General features: G+C 51.2%; 1 protein-coding gene across 10 annotated transcripts in view; it reads right to left on the bottom strand.

The window, feature by feature from the left end:
• The window catches only part of HIPK2 (homeodomain interacting protein kinase 2), a 169,310-nt gene that overhangs the window by 83,943 nt on the left and 66,572 nt on the right, over positions 1–18,795 (bottom strand). The gene's annotated exons all lie outside the window — the stretch shown is intronic.

Raw genomic sequence — 18,795 nt, 5'->3', positions numbered from 1 at the left:
TACATTCCAGTGCTGTCTGTGGTCACGCGAGAACAGAGAAAGATGGTGAACCGCGAGGGATGGCGGAGGCAGTGTCTGCTTGAAGTTGGTGGAAGGATGCTGATGAGCAGAGGAAGGTGGGGGAGGAGGGCTGAGAGGAGGGCGATGGCCCCAAGTCAACCGGGGCAAGGGCCTGCGAATCCCTTATGGGGCGAGACGCTGCCGCAGCCACATTAGAAATTCCCTGCAAAGCTGCTCAACGATGGTACTTATCTGCCTCAGGTGACGGTCACAACATAAAACTTTCCAGGGTCACCCCATTTTATCAGCCAGCTTCTCCTGGCTAGCTGCTCCTCAACACGCCCTCCTCTGGCCGCGACTTCGCCATTTTGTCAAGAAAACAAAATGCCCGTCTTCAGCTCAGCGCACGGGCTTCCCTCACCAACACCACCTCCACGAAAACCCAAGGAAAAAGTAATAAAAGTGACATATAGTTTATGAAGATTCACACTGTCTCCCACGGGTGGGCCAGCAGCCACATGCGTTCTAGCATTAGAGGCGGAGGCTGCTGACAGCCGGTTCTCCGGGAACAGCGGTCCTTGTCATCAAAGGGACCATCACAGCGGGCAGCTCCAGAGCCAAGGGTGAGGCCTAAATATAACTGCCCAGCCATCGAGAGGTCGGCAGCCACCTTTCATCACCGGCCAGCTGGGTGGCCTTGGGGGGTTCACCACACCACCTCCTGGGGCCACCCCATCCATGAAATGGGACTGATGATGTCAACCCAGTTACCTGACGTCAGTGCTACCAGGAGGAAAACTTCTGTACGCATGACACAGAAATGGATCTAGCTGAGCTTGAGGACATTAGAAAGTTTTCCAAGAGGGCCAGAGGAAAGCAAAGAACCAGAACAAATCAGAGCTGTTCTACTGGACAATTTACAGGACGGAAAGTTTGTTACAACCAATACAAACTTCCAAGAGGACAAAGAATGTACACTCAAGAGAAAACTGTAGGGAAGGGAGATGTACAAATAGTCACTCAGTATCCCCCATAAAAGATGGTTTGGACAAATCACCCCAAATCATGGGGAAGCACGACTGGGGAATAAAATGGCTGTAAAAATAGAGTTTAATGAAATCTTATCCCACTTAAGACAGCTTAGCTTTGATCACAGTGATTTCTAATTTTCCTTACTGGATTCTCCTTGAGAGAGGGGTCTACTTCTGATTCATCATGGCACACTGCCTGGCTTATGACAGGTATCCAATAAACGTTTCCTGAATGAAGGGGGAACGAAAAGCTGTAAGTCAAGATTTGGAGAAGAGCAGACATATTATGAATGTTTATGACAGTTCTGGGAGAACTGGCCAGAAGGGGAAAGTGCATTGCAGACCAGCAGACACCAAGGCAAGGAGCAGGTACCTGGAAAGCCATCGATAAGATAATGTTTGTGGAACTTTGGTTGGTTTTATGGAGAGTAGGGGGAAAAAAGCAAATATGTAAATATACATGTGGTAATATGCAAATTCCTTTTTCACCTAAAGGCCTGTGAGAATAAAATCTAATTATCTACGTGGCAATCCAGGGGTGCGGGAGGGTGAAACGCAGAGTCTTTACTGATTAGGGAAGACAGTTAATGGGAAAACAAAACCCAGGTACTTTGTACATCCTCTAAATGGCAGGGCCAAGAAAGGGTGTGACACCCAACGGGCACAGATGTAAGGAAGGGCAGAAAGCGCCAGGGGGAGGCAAGCATGAAAGAGAAGTACTTGCGTCTCCCTGGGGTCCACACTCTCCAGGGGACATACTCTCAGCATTTTCTTCTCCAGAGAGGTTGACATTTCCCTGCATTTCCACGGGCCAGGCCTTGCATGCGTGGATTTCATTTTATCCTCACACTTTTCTAAAACAGTGTCGTTGTCCCAAATGTAGGGATTAGGAAGGTTAAATAACCTGCCCAAGGACATAGTAAGTTGCAGAACTAGAATTTTATTTCAGGTTTGCCTGCTCTAAAACCAGCAATACCATATACTTTAAGAATACTAAAAACGTCATAAACAAAGGTGTTTTTTTTTTAAGACCAAGATTAGTCTCCCTTATAAGACAGAGGGAGAGAGCGAGAGCCACCCCCGGCTCACCGTCCACACTGCACCTGCTCTGCAGGTACGATATGTTCCTCAGAACAGCACCAACCTCCACTTTTGCACACTCGGTGCCTGGGGCCCTCAAAGAGAGTGAAGATAAAGCTGTTCCTTTTCTTCCCAAGTCAAGGAAAAAACAAAACAAAACAAAATGTTCTTTAGTGTTTCAGCCTAGCACCAGAAAAGTATAAATGATCCTAAAAAATCTGCTTTCGTAAGGATTTTAAAATCAGCTCCCATAGTTACCGCACAAATACAGTTCTCAAAGTTACTCATATTCAAGCTAGCATTGTTAACAATGCTGGGTCCCATGTACAAATAAACCCAAAAGGGCCTAAATCTCAGTTCCCAGTAAAATCTCATCCCACTCCAACTTTTTAGCCTGAAAATGTTTTTTTTTCCCTTTTTAAAAAGTAATGTATTGAGGTGAAATTCACGTAACATAAAATTTACCATTCTGTGGTATTTAGTATATTTATGATACTGTGTGACCACTACCTCTACCCAGTTCCAAAACATTTCCATCACTCCAAAGAAAAACCTCTTGCCCTTTCAGCAGTTTCACCCATTCCTCCCCGCTCCCTGCCCTGTCAACCACCAACCTGCATTATGCCTTTACGGGTTTATCTGTCCTGTCCATATAAAAAGAATCACACAACATGAGACCTCTTGTGTCTGGCTCCTTGCACTCAGCACGGTGTTTTGGATGTACACGCATGTGGTAGGGTGTGTCGGAAGTTCCTTCCTCTTCATAGCTGACTAATATTCCGTCGTAGGGATATACCACATTCATCCACTGCTGGACATCTGGGTGGTTTCCACCTTTAGTCTGTTGTGAATAATGCTGCTATGGATGTACAAGTATTTGTCTGAGTACCTGTTTTTAATTCCTTTGGAGTGGAAATGTGAGTATCACCTGGTAATTTTACATTTAAAATTTTGAGGAACCGCCGAACTTTCCCATAGTGGCTGCACCATTTTACATACCCACCAGGAATGTATGAAGGTTCCTGAAAAAATTCTTTTAAACATATCTAATTTATGAAAAAAAATTCCTGAAATGATTTTTTTATTAATGCTGACCTTTGCAGCTCATGAAAGGCTTAGGGGATTTATGTAACAGCTTTCCTTTAACAGTCCTTGTGAAATCTCTAATCCTCAACACCCCCCCACCCCCCATCAAGTATGGAGAATGTTAATCACCAGAACGGACACCCAGGACATTTACAATCTAGCTAGTTGCCCAGGACTAACACTCAGGACACAATTACAAAACAAATCTAAGTCCAAAAGTTCCATCAAATGCAAGGAGGCATAAAATACAGATTTTTAAATGCAACGAGAATTTATAGCAGACAAGGGATAGATGCACGGAGAGCAAAGTGGCCAAAGAAAGATGAATAGAGAAATGAAGCCTGAGTAAGATCCTGAAGAACAGGTATAATAAATAAGAAACACAATAACCCCTGGCTTCCATCCAATGGCCGCCTTATGGACTGAGGGGTGCTCTGCTCTGTTACTTCAGGGTAACTTGGGCAGCAAGTGTCCTGAGAAGGAAACGAAGAGCTGGGAGCCTCAACCTGCCTCGCCAGCACAGGGCCCTACCTCATTTCCCAAGGGCTGCAGGGAGCAAATCTTCTGCAGAAGAACCCCCCTCCCACCTGCTAAGAAAGGAGACGTTGTCGTGTTTCGTTAGAAATGTTGAACTTCTGTGGCAAAACAAACCCAGCACTTCTCACGCTGTGCGGGCAAAACTGTAAGCATCTAAGTGTGGCGAGCCTGGCTTGCTAGATGGAAGGAGGGGTCACGTATGTGCAAGGTCCCTCCCCGCGTCCCCCGCAGTGCCTGCACACCTCCACCGCGCCGAGGCTGCGTGTGCCTTCCTCCCACAGCAAGAAGTTAGATTTCTGTGCGGAGGGACGCTTCATCACAGCGCAGGTCAGTGTGACACTCGGGCACGCCCTGCCGTCCGAGGGCCGGGCAGGGCCTGGAGTGCGGGTCCCTGCACCCCACGCCCGGGCACGGTCCTCCGCAGCGCAGAAGCCCGCAGCATTTGAACTTCAGCGAGCTGACAGATCACCTGCTCTCTACCTGGCACTGCCGCTGTCTGCATCCATCCTATTTACATTTTGGGGGGTAAGCTCTTGGGGCCAAGGCTTACCGGTCCCCGAACGCACCGAGGGGCGAGGTGCGGGGCTGCAGCACGCCCCGGAGGATGCGCATGCGCACTGTGGCCGCGCGCCTGCCCCGTGGGCTCTCCCACCCCGACTCGTTCATTTCCGAGCGGGCGTAGATGCCGTCCGTTTCTTCGAGTCAAGGACACCACCTTTCGCTACCACCGGGACAGGGTGGGAGCAACAAACAAAACCAAGCAGTATGCAAATCCCAGTGTCCGTGCGGAACCAAGCACGGACTCCCAACGTGACGGGAAAACGAATCATGGCTCCGCGGGCCCCTCCAGAGGACAGGCCTCCAGTCTGTATGAGGGTGGGGAGGGCAGGAGGGCGGACGGGAGCCTGCTCAGACCAAACACATTCCTGGGCCAGCGGTGCGGCCCGGGCCTGTGCACGGGAGCTAGAGGCTGTGCCTCTGCATCCGACGTTGTTCTAAGGTGTCTTGGCCCGGGGCCCTCCACCAGGGCAGGAATGGCCTGGACAGAGTGGGACACGCAGGCTGCACTCGCGGGGCTGGTCACCTACACGTGGGTGACCCCTGACAAGACACTGACCGCACGGTGAGCCGGGGACAACAACGCTGCCTGAGCTACCCTCAGAGTTATGATAACGGTCACATAAAGTTCCTGGAACACAGAAAACGCGAGTCACCATCATAACCCACTGACCGCACGGTGAGCCGGGGACAACAACGCTGCCTGAGCTACCCTCGGAGTTATGATAACGGTCACATAAAGTTCCTGGAACACAGAAAACGCGAGTCACCATCGTAACCAAAGGCCCAGGCAAATACAAACGGTTAAGTCCCCCCTCTGACAGGGTCTGCCCCACTCGGCACTTCTGCTGATTTCTTTGGTGGCTTCGTGTTCCTGATACTTTGGTCCAAACGGGTGTGTTCCGAAGAGATGCTCTTTCCGGGGGAGCTTCGGCACCTTCCCCAAAGGTGGGGGGGCCGCGGTACCCACAGCATCCGCAGTGTCATGCACACAGGTGTCTGACATCACCTGCTGAAGAGAGCTTGTAAAGTAAAGCAACGAGATGAGGATACGGGTCTTTCTATACAAACCATGACACAATATGAACAGGAAAAGCTGGAAAAAAAATTCTAATGGCTCATTTTCAGAGAAAAATCTTCAATCTTACTGTTTCTGTCAGTACCAGCAGAAACCTCATTTGGGTCCGCATGGCCCCAGACTGAGAGCCACACATGAATACGTTTCTTGCAGGGGCAGCAAAGCAATTAACTGGCAACCTTCTAAGACCCAAGCTCTCGCTTAACTGTGTCCCCAGAGTCTACGTATGGTGGTGCCTTGGTGCCTGGAGACGTCCCACCACTGTTGTGTCCACCTGGATTAGCGTGGGAGAACCTTGGGGACACAGGTAGAGGAAGAGATGAAGAAGGAAAAGGCAGGATAGAAAGGAAAGGCTGGGCATGGTTAGAAATAGTAACCTATTTACGGTCTCCGCTATGCCCAAGGCTCGGAGGGGCTACGTGAGGCTAAGTACAGTGGGGCGAACTCACACAGACCTTCAAGGTGCCCACGGCCCTGGTGTGTTACGTCACCTGGTCCAGCTAAGGAGATGGCACGTCAGGGAGGTTAGGAGATTCACCTGAGTCACACGGTTGGTGGGACACTGAGACCCGGGTCTCTGTCTCCACGTCGCCTCCCCAGACGACGCCAGTGGTGACTGGTCATTTCAGGTCACTGTAAAGTGGTCTGATAACATCAGCCCTGGTTCTTTCACAGGGTCTAAGAACCAGACTCTGGCCCCAGGAAGCACATAATTTCCTTGGAGGTCAAATGGACAAGTGCATAACGTGCCAGATTATACAACGTCCGAATGTCTCTGGAGGAAGAAACCATTTCTGGCTGTGGCAAATCTGGCACTTGGGCTCCACCACCGGAGCCAGACAGGGCTGGGTTCTGGGCCTGGGTGCAGCGGAGGGCAGGGCAGGCATCCTGGGAACACTGTGGGCTCACACGGGTGCTGAGGGCGAGGCTGGGCCTTGCACAGGACTCTGAATCCGGGCTAGGAACTGGGATGTGGGAGCTGGAGCAGGCAACAGGCGGGAACATGGAATCAAGGAGGGGCTGGAGGGAGAAGGAGCCGTCTTCTGAGAAGGAAAAGGGCACGTGGAAGAGCAGAGAAGGATGCCCCAGTTCTCCTCGGAACTAATGTAGAGAGAGCAGCCTGGGTGGCATCACAGGGCATGGGAAACGGGTGGGGTGGCCACGAGCTCAGATCTGCAAACACACGGACCTCTCATTGCCAGGAGAGTCACAGAAAACCCCTGTCTTCAACCGGCCGCTCGGAGCTGCAGAGGACACCATGCAACGACATTTACATGCTGTGGGCTCGTTTCTTTCAAGGAAACAAGTGAAAAGTTCCTGTCGGTGGGGAGGGAACGGAAGGAACGTGGCTCTGTGCCCAGCATGTGGCCTTGGGTCACGGCCCAGTTATTGGGGTGCGTGGCCCAGGCCGTGCTCTTGGGAACTGGCCTCATCACGCCTGGGATCACCGCTGGGGACAGGAGCCCCTCTCCAAGGCCCATCACTCAGAATGCAGACAACAGAACCCACTGCAACCAAGATGGCACGCAGGTGCCCTCTCTTTAGAGGGGATAAAAGACCTTTCCTACAAAACCAGCCACTTCTCTGTAATAAGCATGAATGTCCCCACAGATGAGAGGCCTGCCGTTGGGAAAAGCTGGTTTTAGGAAAGCTGTTTTATCGAAAACGATGTTGTTTCACACCTGGGTTTGCTGGCCACGGCCTTGATAATGTAAGAGCCAAGGGCAGGGCGCTGTAGGCATAGTAAGGCTGGATGACCGAATTCCACAAAGACTTCATCTTCCTCCTGGACTCCGGCATTTCAGGGGTAACAGTCCCTCACTTCTCTGTTTCTAGCAGTCACTGTCCTTCACTTTTAGAGGGCAAGTCCACGACCTATACATGAAACGGCAGATGTAAACTGCGGGATAGAAATGCTTCCGTCATCAACAGCTGTTTATTCCCCAGAGCTGTTTTCATAGTTCCCTGGCCCAGCAGTTTCCAGAAATGATTGTTGCCCTGCTGGCCATCCTGTTACAGGATGAACAAAGGTATCTCTTTTACCCAAACACAGCACAACAAAAACAGGAAGAAAAACTAGGCAAGATAAAGTTGAAGGGTTTAATATTACCAACGGTTTCTTAGAGATCTTTAAGGGTAAATAGATTCTAAATTTTCACTTGGAATTTTTTAAATTTAATTTTCGGATGTAAGTTCTATGAGTTTTAGCCTGTTACCACCACGACAGTCAGGACACAGAGCAGTGCCATCTCCCGAAGATCTCCCTGCCGCTCGTCAGGGTGACTATTCACCTTTCACAGTGAGAACATCTGACTCAGTGCCAGAGCTATTTCTGTTCTGGGGGTTCACACTTAGTTCATTTTTATTTGCCAATATAAGTTCTAATTTACAAAGAGAAGAGGACTAGAAATCCTTCACTGGTGGTCAGTGGATGACAAAGAAGCGGCACCAACAGTTTATCCCTCATGTTCTGGCCAAACAACTTTGATTTTTATAGTCAATAATTACATAAATAAGGTTGTGACTGGAGAGTACACTTCCCCAGTCACATGAAGCAGGATCAGAAGGGGCTCCAAATATGGGGAACCCTAGGGACCAGCCCACCTGCTGCCACTGAACTCACACACCCACACTCTCCCCACGGAGCAACACACATCACATATACAATACACACTAACATATATGCCACACATACAATGCACACACCCCTCGTATACAACACACACACCCCAACACAAACCCCCCCCCAGGCACCAACACATCTCACATATACAACACACACTAACACACATTCACACATCCAACACACACACCACACCTACAGTACATACCAACACACATTCACACACCCCACACACATTCACACACCCAACACACACACACACGCACACCTTCAGGGAGTCCTTGAGCAGAGTCCTGCCCATCACTCCAGTCTTGGCTCCTGGACCCTTCTGATGTCGGCGGAGACGGACAGTGGATACGGGAAGCACGGCAGGTGGCAAATGCAGTGTAACCTCCTGAGGCTTCCCGTGCCCGCTCCCCACTGCCGTGAGGCTTGTGTGCCCAGCCCAAGTGCAGGATTCAGAGCTTCACTGCAGGTACACGAGCAGCAGCAGGAGAGTGGCGGGCCTGTGCCCTCAAGTCAAGAACGCTGCACCCGTGTCTCCCTCCTGACTCAGAGGGAGAGGTGTTGCTCCTCCCCTCAAACGCTAACCCCTTCACCATTGCACTGGACACTGTCCCTTCCTGACACCAGAGAGGAAACCCACCCAACATACTCCGTTAGCGCCCACTGGATGTGAAGTGCGTGCTGGGCCTCCACGTGTCCACAGAGATGAAAAAGAAACGACACGTGATCCCAAGGAGCTCGGGAATACTGGGGATGTCGACAGCCTACAATGATACCAGGCCAAATAAAATAAATGCTAAGCCAGAGGCACATACACCGGGAAGGGGGCCCAGGGGAGAGCGTGATGGTTACTTACAGCAGAGGCGAGGTGCACACAGGTGAGCACACACCACAGCCATCTCGTTTAGTCCTTAGAACAACCTCAGGAACTGCTGTCATACTTCCCTCATAAGAGGAAGAACAATGAGCCTCAGAGAGGTTTGGGAACTTGCCTAAGGTCACACAGCTATAGAGTAGCAGATCTGGAATTCAAATCCAGATCTCTGCCGATAGAGTGATGACGATAAGAATAATGATAATGATGATAACAGTAGTGGCAGTAAAAGTAATAACAGCAGCGAACATGGGCTGAGTGCTTGCCATGTGCCAGGCACACGCTGAGCAGTGTGTGAGGAGCTTTATCCTCTGCGGGAGATCTTCGTTCATTCAGTTCCTAAGTATGAAGACAAAGTTACGGGGCACACGACTAGCATGTCCGTAACATCTCAAAAACAGAAAAGCAGATAAGGGGTTAGCGGCCCAGAGGACAGGGCTGTCTCCACACGTGCAAGGTTCCCTAGTCAGGTCTTGCTGGGCTCGGCCCTTTCTTCATACTGGGAAGTCATTTCTAATTTTCTGTAAAGGTGTAATGGGACATGACAGATGTTGGCTGATTTCAGGGAACTAATCTGTTAAAAGCTGAGTCAGCTGTCTTCAGGTTTTAAATTGAAATCTCACAGGTTGACAGAACGAACATTTTTGGTGAGATGTGTCTGCTCCCCAAAAGGCTGATAAAGGGGGCCCGTATGACCCAGGGTTTGGAGATGCTGGATGCCATGGGCCTGAGGTTTAGGGCAACAGTGGAAGGGCTGTAGGAAGGACTACAAGAAGCTGGGCACGTGGGTGTTTCTGGTGTGTGACAGTGTGAGTTGAGCTATAAACATATGAGGCCACTGATACCATCCAGCCATCCATCCATCCATCCATCCATCCGTTCATCCGTTCATCCATTCATTCGGCCAGTTAGTCACTCGCTCATTCAACAAAGGCGCCCTGGGGAACACACCTACAACAGCTACGAGCGCCGGCAGACAGGACGTGGCAGAGAGTAACCCGCCTCCACCTCACCCCACGGTTCTGGCAAACTCACGCTTCAGGCACCTGCCCCTGCTCAGGTACCCTCTCTCTCAGACACAGCCTCCATCTCCCACCTCTAGTGGGCAGGCTGGCCAGATAAAAACGGAGAGTGGGGTAAGATTTTTTTTTTTTTTTTTTAAGCGTTTCATTCAGATCTCCCAACTCCCCCCAAAACCAAAATTTGGAGTTCAACTCTGAATTCTTAGCCTGCAATACTTCACTGTGCCTACAAAGGCATTTCCCCTGTATTCCCTTTCCATTTAAAAATGACACACAGGTCATCGGTGCGGAGGACAGAGCGGGTCCCCGAGCACAGGGCTGGCGCTCACACTGCGGGTCCTTCTGGGCTCATGTCACGTTCCCGCTGATCTCGGCCACAGTCACGTGGTCTGGTCTGCTTCGCAGTCTCCCCTGAGTCTCCTCAAGCCCACCCAGTCCTCGAACAAGCTCGGCCCAAACAAAGGCACAGGAGAGTCAATACCCTTGAGGGCCCTCGGTCTCAAAGGGCCCAGAGCCCCAGCCTGCCCCCTCCTGGGGCACACTCCCTGAGGCCTAGAGCAGGCCCCTTGGAGGGAGAATGAAGCCACCCCCTAACTCCTCCCGGTAGCCCCCCACCCCATTCCCTTCCTCCTGCTTCCTGAGGTTTTCTCCCAAACAGACACGCTGCACCCAAGCCCTGCCTCAGGCTCTGCTTTGGGGACACCTCACCTACGACAATTGCTTCTACAATGTCACCATCTCCATCTCTGCCCAGGAACGAGGGCCACAGCCCAGTACTCATCACCAAGAGCCCTGCTCCTCCACCTGGCTTTAAGACCCGGTGAGCCAGAGGCCGATGGGCCCGAGGAAGAAAGGGAACGCCGGGCTCGAGCTGCCCCGGCAAGGCTGTGGCTGGGCGCTCCCTCCTCCTCTAGGGAGCTGGTGAGGCGGCGGGGGGAAAGGCTGGCCCGATCTGTCCCAGCTGTGATGCAGAGACCCGCAGCCGGGGGAGGCCAAGGGCAGGAGGGAGGGGGGCCGTTCACTGGGGAGGGCACTCAGGACTCAGAACATACAATACAAGCGGCCCACGGAGACTGGGCAAGGCGATTCAAAGGTAACATGCTCTGCCTTCTCGGCTTAAGGAGAGACGTCTACACCAGGGTTGGTGTAGACGAGGACAGTGGAGCCTGGCACGCCCACCGCCTGCTCCCCAGGGACAGCTCATTCCATGACAGATTCGGGGGCAGAGCTGCATAGCTGAGGGCCCTCCTACTCATTTCTTGAAACCTCAGCACAAAGCACAGTGTCTGGCACATCTTCGGAATTCAAAAAATTACTTGTTCGAAGCATAAAAGAGGATTATAGCTCCAAACCCAGCTGTGGCTACAGGGAGAGTTCAGTAGCTACTAAGCGGTAAGTGCTCCGTCGACTGCAAATTATGCAAAAAGTCACGTGTGTTAATGTCTCCGCTGGCCACCTGCTTCCCCTCCCAACCACCCACCTGCCAGTTCACCAACCCACCCAGTAAGCCCTCCTGTCGCACGCACCAATGAGTTTTGGATCTTGACTGTCACCACCACGGAGGCGTAAGGGGTGGGACCACAAGGAATCCAACAACTGGGCCCCAGGGAGGGGCTCTCAGCCACCCAGGTAAAGGGGCGACAGCCCGTGCCAGGTTGCCCACGGCACCCCACTTCTCCCATTTTGACGGGGCAGGTGGTAACCCCCTCTGTGGGGCAACCGACTCTGGGATCCAAGCCACCTCTGGCAACAGTTCTTAAAGGACAAAATAATAATTTTTAAAATGTAAATAAATAACTAAAGCAGGAAGAAACTCCTGGAGGCGATGGATCTGTTTAAGGCATAAACTGTGGTGATGGTTTTACCTCCAAACTCACCAAGCTGTACACATTAAATATGTACAGCTTTTTGTATGTCAATCATACCTCAATACAGTGGCTTTAAAAAAAGAATTCGCCCCAGAGCTTGCTTAAATCTGTCATCTGGCTCCACCCCGCAGAGAGCCTGTTCCTTAGATTTCTTTTGCAACCCAGGAATCTCCATTTTTAACAAGCACCTGGGTGATACTTTGGCAGGAGGGTCCTTGGATCACCCTTTGAAAACAACTGGTTTATACCTTGAGCTCAAGAGTGGTTCCAGCCCTACTGTCCTCAGGTTTGGGGACATGTAGATGGCAATTCTGCAGCAAGGCGGAAAACTGGGCCAAGTTTCTGGGGCACCAACACTGCTTCTGCACCTGGGCCCTTGACCTCTGGGGTCGCTCTGGTTGGTTCATGTGGTCTGTGAACGTACCTGGTTTTTCAATGTCTTTGAAGTTGTGTGTGTGTCCTTGCGTGTATACGCATGTCTGTTGCGTGTCTCACTCCATGTGGCAGGCATCTATGTACATCAGCATCTTTGCTACAGCTGAGCGTTAGCTTCTGACACCAAGGTGCTTGCAAGCACACCTAGCTGTGTGTATGTCACGCATGGGCTTATATTGTGTTATCTGGGTTTATTCGTGTGACTGTGCACGTGCGTGTGTGTAGGTGGGACTGGAACACCAGGGCAGAGATACACTCCAATACACAGAGAAGTTCTCCCTTTATTTATGTCATACTAAAAAAAAAAAAATTCGATTTCAAATTATTTCACCACACAACTCAAGGTCCTAGAGACAAGCAAGGGAAAACTGAAGATAACCTAATAGCCCAGATAACTTATTGATTACTTCTCCTCAGAAAAGACACTGCAACTCTAAAAGCTTTTACATATTTATAACCACCTCCCTCATCTGGGTGAATGAGACTGTCAGTGGGTTGAATATTTCACTCAATATTCTCAAGGGTAAACTAGAACCCTTTCCTGTTGTATCTACTAGTAATAAAACACAAATTAACTTAAAAAGCTAACGCCTGCAATGCAGATGCTTTCAGAGCTCTTGTTTTCAATCAAACCTAACTTCTAGTCAGGAATCTGCACAAGCTATGCAATTTTGGAAACTATTTTTATGACTCTATTAAGTTATGCCCCTTTTCTGAAGCGACTTAGCGAAAGACATTTTGGAAGACGCCGTGTTCCCCGCTGATGGGGAGGAGATGATGGAGGGTCCCCAGTTTGAGCCAATGAGGCCAAGGTCAGCCCACAGGAGGGAACACTGTCCCCTGGCCATGGACTAAGCACAGGCCCCGGTCATAATGAGATCCAGATGCGGGGCTGTGGATGGCTCACAGTTGACATTCTACCAATATACTGACTCAGTGGAACACAGTCAGCTGGGGATGGACGGGGCCAGGACTGGAGCTAAGGTCTCTTAACTCTCCTTCCAGAGGCTATTACTTGATAGCAGTGGTGGGACTTGAAACCCGGTTGTGGAGGCCAGCGCTTCACAACTGTGCCTTAGGGAAAGCAAAGTCCATAAACAAAAGACAGCAAAACAAACAAACGAACAAAACCTATTCCCTCTAAGCCAACTCTGCAATCACAGTACCAGAATTTAAAAGCATTAAAAGTGTTCACATTTATACTGGCTACTGGCGGGGGATGGGGAGGGGATCCCCATTATAATCTAGGGCCTCTTCCCTTTATTTATGAATAACTACTATTGTCTCCTAGCCTCTGGGTGCTCCCCAACTTTTTGCCCCCATTTCAATTGATTAACTTCACTAAATATCCTTAACTTCACTGAATTACTCCTTTGTTAAGTCCAAGCCCCTCAAGCCTCCATCAAAATTCTCCAGGTCAGGCCTCCCTCACTTAACCCTTACTTGCCAGCCCAAGCCCTCAACTCCTTGTAGGTGTCACTGTCACCCCCCTCCCCCCATCTTCCCTTATTAATTCCAATCTCCATGCCTCTCAGGCTCCCCCCACCCCCATCTCACATTTCCTTTAAGATGGACCTCAAGAGTACTTCAACATAGCTTGTTCTCGAAAAAGCCTCCCTATTAACCCATCTCGCAAAATCTTTCACTGACTTTGAATCTCTTTAACTGGTTTTTCTCATCACTGGTTCCCTAGAGTCTCAATGAATATCTGCTGAGTGATCCAACATTTGTAATATCAAAGTATCAGAAATACACTCTAGGCAATTTGTGTCTTTTAATCTCCTCAGAGAAACCATAAACTCCTCCAGATTAGAAAGCTTGCGCCTTATCTCCTACCCGTCAGTACATCACAGGACACACAGTAGGCACCCAATGAATGTTTGATGAATTGAACTGAATGAAAATATATCTCCCCCCCACCTAAAACAACCCTAGAATCAATTTGAAGATAGTGTCTGAAAACAAAAGAACCAGGCAAAAAAGGTTACATTATTCTGAAAGAGTAGATTACTGGCCTTTTCTTCATGTCCTAAATTTTTATGCAAGCCCCACCCTTTTTCTTTGGTCCTGGTAATGGTCTTAAGTGTTTCACATTAAGTCTAGACAAGAGTATTTCGAACAACCGGAGCAGAAACAAAAATATCCACACATTTTAATCGCTATCTCCTGCCTGAATGGCATGTCTTTTTGTTTGTTTTTCCCGAGTAGAGCTTAATATTTAGTCTTGTTTTCAGTTTGCTGGTCCCACTGACAGTGGAAATACCCCAGCATCAATTTATTGCTTGCTCCAAAAAAATAACTGGCGTCAAGGTAGAATCAAGTGCGGTAGTCCCCCCTTAATCACAGCCAGCCGCGATCCAAAAATATTAAGTGAAAAACTCCAGAAACAAACCATTCTTTTTTTTTTTTTTTTTTTTTTTTCTCAAACCGTTCTTAAGTTTTAAATTGCCTGCTGTTCTGAAGAGCGTGATAAAGTCTCACAAAGTCCCGTTCTGTCCCATGCAGGATGGGAATCTTCCCTTTGGCCGACACACCCTGCCCATTTGTCTCCTAGTAGCCGGCTTGGTGATCAGACTGACTGTGGCATCGTGGTGCTTGTGTTCAAGTAGCCCTTATTTTACTTAATAATGGCCCCAAATGGCAAGGACACTGATGCCGGCAATTCAGATACTCCAAAGACAAGCCTGTGAAGGGCTTCCTTTAAGTGAAAAGGTGAAAGTTCTCCATTTAATAAGGAAAGAAAAAGAAAGTATGCTGAGGTTGCTAAGATCGACGTTAAGAATGAATCTTCTATCCGTTAAATTGTGAAGAAGGAAAAAAGAAATTTGTGCTAGTTTTGCTGTCGCACCTCAAACTGCAAGTTACGGCCACAGTGTGTGATAGGGCTTGGTTAAGATGGAAAAGGCACTGAATTTGTACAGTAAGATATTTTGAGAGAGACACCACATTCACATAACTTTTATTACAGTATATTGTTGTAACTGTTCTATCGTATTATTAGTTATCAATGTTAATCTCTTACTGTGTCTAATTTGTACATTTCCTATGCATACGGGTATGTATGCATAGGAAAAAACACAGCGTACATAGGGTTGGGTACTATCCTCAGTTTCAGGGACATCCACTGGGGGTCTTGGGACGTAACCTGGAGGATAAGGCAGGGCTGCTGTAGGGAAACGGCAGGGACTTCCAAGGTATGTTCACAGAAGTGCACAGGATCTGCTTCAGTTCCGTCCCTTAGGGTGTGAACACTTCAAAGGAGACACCATTAAGGACCCCTTTCTCTCTCAGTGGGCCTCCAACCACCTGCACAAGCTCACCTCTGATTCCCCGTGGCGAGTCTTGGGGTGTGTGCAGGGCGGGGACTTTCTCCGGGGACACCCCCCTGGAGACCGGGGTGCAGTGGGTCTGGGGCAGGGCCTGGGGCAGGGCTGTGGCGGTAGTGTGTTCTCAACGCGCTCTCCAAGTGATTCTTATGCACAATAAAGCCTGTGGCCAGCGTGGTTTGATGGTTTAACTAGGTAACTGACCTTCGAGTTGGAAGGTCAGGTTGGAAGGGGCTACCCACGCATCAGGCTTAAACAATGAAAAAAGCAGCCTTTGTTTCCTGAAAAACACACAGTCAGGCTTGCTTCACAGGATACCTACGGCAATATGCCCGGCCTCGACCAAGCACGCGCCTAATAGCCGGGGGAAACCGTTTGCTCCCCGAGACACACCTACTTTTCCAGGTACACCCCCCCACCCCCCGCACGAGGACAGGAACATCTCTTTACATCAGACTGTTTCCACATCACTAGGCGGGGACGACGGTGAGCTGAGACATTTAATACTGTCCATTTAAAAACAGGGCAGGACATTAAACGTCCTCCTCTTTGAAAGTGAGGTCGCCAGGGGATGACGGCCCAGCTCAGATACGGGGGCCCGGGGGACCCAGGCCCTGCCGAAGGCTGGGTCCACAGGGTGATGACTCCTCTACTCCAGGTGGCTCAAACACAGAGTCTCTCACGACGCAGCTGAGAACGCCGAGCTTCTCAGATACCAACGGACCACGGAGGAGCCTTCTCCACCCACCTCCTCTCCCCGTAAGAGGCAACACAATTGGGAAAACGGACTGGACGAGTGTGACCGGAAGCCGGCTGCCCCACACCAGGACTGATGCCGACCGGGCTGGGGGCCGTCCTCAGACCCTCCTGCTGCTGCCGCGTGGGGTAGCAAACTACGCCGGGCTTCAGACGAGACCCGGGGGAGGAACAGGACGCCGTGACCAATTTAGAGATGGAGCATCACTTCAGGCAGAAACACTGGGCTGGCTTTCATGCCGACTGTGCCCTTGAAAGCAGAGCTGGGCACAGGGGGGCCACCATGAGGACCCGAAGGACACTCGCCTTTTTTGGTCAAAGCGACCACAGGAGGAAGGGGTCCTGCTCAGAAATTTATGCAACAGTCACATGAGGTCTAAAGAAAGGGGTCACATCACAACCAGAGGGAGGGCCTTCCAAGGCAAATGGGGGCACCGGGGCCGGAAGTGGAAGACGGAGAGGGGGGCTAAGGAGAGCCCTGGACTCTCGGCACAAGAGCCTTCCACAACAGGCGGAGCAGTTTCTCCTGCCGCCCAGAGCTCCTGCGCTGGGGTTCCCGGTACCCGGGCACCGGGGCCGACACGAAAGCGCAGGAAGCCTGGAGAGTGTGTCTGCTGCGAGAGGGGTGCCACGTGTCACGTGGGCACAGGACGGTGAGAACACGAGCGAGGCCAAGAGTCCCGAAGTCAGCTTACCCAGTGCATCAAGTTTGGCTCTAAGTATGCACTGCCTTTTAAACAGAATTTTTAAAAGCCTTTTTACAAGTTGCTCGGCTCAAGTTTTAGAAAACATGAATAAAGCCAGTATCGTCCATTAAACGGCATCAAGTTAACAAAATAATAAAAGCCCAAGCAGCCTTGACCTCGCTGCAGTTCACCCTAAATTCAGGCCAAGACCTAGGAAGGAGCGGCCTGGCATGCTGAACTGGCACCCCCAAGTGTAGAGTGACAAGGGCAGCGGGGCGCTGGCCAAGGCACTGGCTATCCCTCGGATGGGCTGGTGACCCTAGATGATGCCACCCAGAGCTCGCGTTCAGAGAAGGGCACTCTGTAAAGAGCATGCCTGTTGTTCCAGCCCCTGGCCAGAGTCCTCCTTCACCCTCTCCCGGGGGTCCACAGGGCCTGCTCCCTCCACCTTCAAGCCCAGGCTCCCCTTCCTCGGTGGCCATAGCCCTGGGCTTACAGCCTCCCCCTCTGCCTGGCTCCGGGGCTGAGGGCCTGACAGCAGACCGCAGAGGTCTAAGAAGCTGGTGAGTGGAGAGGAACCGGGGGAGCAGTACAGATCCACCCCTCCCGGAGCCCAGCAGGGACGCAGATGCGAGGCTCCTCCCCGGATGCTCAGGGCAGGCGGGTGGGGGGAGGACAGCACGGGTGGAGGGGCCTAGAGACCTGTCTAATTCGGGACTGAGATGAGGGAGGTGAGGGGGCAGTGGGGACGTGTGGCCTCTGGCCACAGACCTCCCAGGGGAAGGGGTACGAGGTCAAGGACAGAGACCCACGGGCTGAGGGCCGGGCGAGGGCACCTGTGACCGAGCCAGCCGGCCGGCCGGAGGGGTGAGCAAATCGGCAAACAAGGTGTGGGGGGGACGGGTGTGCCTCAGAACGTGTGACGGGCCAACTGTGCTGGCGCGGCTCAAGCACATTCCCCGCCTTTCTCCGTGGCCGGGAAGGAGGTGTGGGGAAAGCACGTGCTCACTTGGGGGTCGGGCCGGCAGGGCTCGGGCACGGAGGAGTCGTGGGGTCCTGGCTCTACTGCCCACGTGTCAACCTCTTAAATGTGTTGTCAGCCCCATCTTCTCATGGGAGTTCCAGTTTCATATCTTGCCAACTTCCATTTTCACCGGACCGTTCAACATCCCCTCATACACAGCCCATCACCATCTCCCCAGAACAGACTCATTCGCTTCCCGTTTCCAGCCAAGCCCTGGGCACTGACCACGCGCCAGATACGGAGCCAAGAACCCAGCTGCGTCCTGCCTCCGTCATCCAACAGCCCCAACACGGCTGGTGCCCAGACTCTCCCAGGTTATGGGTCAGGAACGAAGCGGTCAGAGAAACGAGGCAACCAGCCCAGTTGCACAGTTCGGCGAGTCGGGGGGATGAGGCTTTCCTGACCCCGGAGCCAGTGCTCTCACCGGGGTCCCACCAGAGCAGCGATTCCTAACCCTGGCTGTGCACTGGGAACCCCGGGAGAGCTGTGACAAACACCCAGGTAGGACGCCACCCCCAGAGATGCCGCTGATTCCATTTGTGGGGACTGGGACCTAAATCAGGTTATTTTTTAAAGCCTGCTCCACCCACCGGCGATTTTGACGTGGAGCCAAGGGTGGGAAGCAGTACGCCACAGACTCCAGGATGGTGAGGGCCTTGCCTCTGCTCTCCTGGCTGTGTCCCGGTCCCCAGCACTGTGCCTGGCTCATGTTAGAAGTGAAATAAATCCTTGTTGAACGAGGGAGGGAAGGAATGAAAGCGTCACACTTTCCCCCCAAGGGTGCTACGCTCCTTCATCTTCCTGA

This window comes from Physeter macrocephalus, chromosome 5 (genome assembly GCF_002837175.3).
Source record: "Physeter macrocephalus isolate SW-GA chromosome 5, ASM283717v5, whole genome shotgun sequence".
Classification (NCBI taxonomy): Eukaryota; Metazoa; Chordata; class Mammalia; order Artiodactyla; family Physeteridae; genus Physeter; species Physeter macrocephalus.
Note: the sequence above shows the minus strand (reverse complement) of the source record. Positions and strands in the feature narration are given on the sequence as shown.